The 1,517-nt window shown below is 48.5% G+C and overlaps 1 protein-coding gene across 1 annotated transcript in view; it reads right to left on the bottom strand.

Moving 5' to 3' along the window:
* The window catches only part of elk3 (ETS transcription factor ELK3), a 56,200-nt gene extending 55,216 nt beyond the window's left edge, over positions 1–984 (bottom strand). The window contains exon 1 of the mRNA XM_048610231.1: positions 589–984. The gene's annotated coding sequence lies outside the window, so the exon portion shown is untranslated. The remainder of the gene's footprint in view (positions 1–588) is intronic.
* Between the last annotated feature and the right edge of the window lie 533 nt (positions 985–1,517).

The raw sequence follows: 1,517 nt of genomic DNA on the forward strand, positions 1-1,517 counted from the left end.
ACACACATACACGTGTACACACACATACACGTGTACACACACATACATACACACATGCATACATACACACATGCATACATACACATGTACACAGCTACACACACACACATACACACACACGTGCACACTTCAACCCCACACACACCCCTGTCCCTCTCACACACACACACATACACATACACCCCTCAACCATACACACGCACCCCCCGTCAACTTCACATACACCTCCTCAATCAAATCCTACACACATTTCCAACTTCACCTTCCCCCCCGCCCAACAACATTAACCACTTCCTTGTATCTCACACATTGCTCCTGTCTGACTCATGCCCCCAGACACTCCTAACACTTTCACTGAGACTCCCCTCTCCCCAAATCAGTCGAGTCAGAAATGTAAAGTAAAGCTGTCCTTGCTCTGTCTAACTCCCTGTCTGCTTCTCCAGGCCCAGGCGAAACTTTGAGAGAGAGAGAGAGAACCACTTGCCCAGACAGTCAGCCTGCTCCCCGCTGTAACTTTATTCAGACCATCCGGCCCCTTTCTCCCTGCTGTAACAGGCTAGACCCACGTAACAGTCAGTGCTCACATACCTGACACTTGCAGCCCTTTGTTATTGTCTGTGGATCCGTTGCCCCCTTCGATCCGATCACCGATGCAAACTGCTCCTTTTTTCCATGCTCACACGGGTCTGAAATGTTCCGCTGCTGTAACTGGATCCTGCTGAGCAGGAAGCTGGATCAGTCAGACAAGAGCTCCGGATTACTTCCTTTCCGCATTATTCCCCAGGCTCTTTGCAGTCTGTGTAAACAAGTCTTTCCCCTTCTCCTCCTCTCTGCCCAGTGTCCACACTCAGCACTCCCACCTCCACTTGACGTCAGTACCTTTACCACTCAAGCCTTAACATCACAAGGGAGGAGTTAAATGCCAGCCTGATGTTCCTCCCTCTCACTAAAAACTGACACAAGGGCCAGACAGTGTAACATGCTCTGTCTACACTGCTACCCCCTGTGTGAATACACACAGACTGGGAAGAGACTCGTGGTGCCTCTCAGTGGGCAGACAGCCTTTGCTGAGTATTACCAGGTTTCTTTTAACCCCTTGGGCACCTGGACCAGCCAAAACAGTCTCCTGGTACTTCCAGAATATGCATCCCCTCAACTTCCTGCACCAGCAAAGTTACCCCTGCGCCTTCCTCACCTCTTGACAACAGGGGTGATATGACAGGACCACGCCAGAATAAATCATGTGATATGTTCCCCTCACAAGAAGTCCTGGCAATAAAACAAACTGCCATAAACCTTTGCTCTGATTTTACAAATGAATAAATCCCCATCAAATGCCATAAACAAAATCAAACTCAGACTTCACTACTTGGTGTGCATGAGTTCCTGATCTTGCAACACCTCAGTTTTAGATATGTAATTGTTTAAAAACCTCCCATGACCTCAATCCTTGGTGTCTCTGTAACTTTCTCCATCCCTGTAACCCTTTGGAAACTGTACATTGCTCCAATTCTGCC

The sequence above is a fragment of the Rhincodon typus genome, chromosome 22 (assembly GCF_021869965.1).
Source record: "Rhincodon typus isolate 14 chromosome 22, sRhiTyp1.1, whole genome shotgun sequence".
NCBI classification, from domain to species: domain Eukaryota; kingdom Metazoa; phylum Chordata; class Chondrichthyes; order Orectolobiformes; family Rhincodontidae; genus Rhincodon; species Rhincodon typus.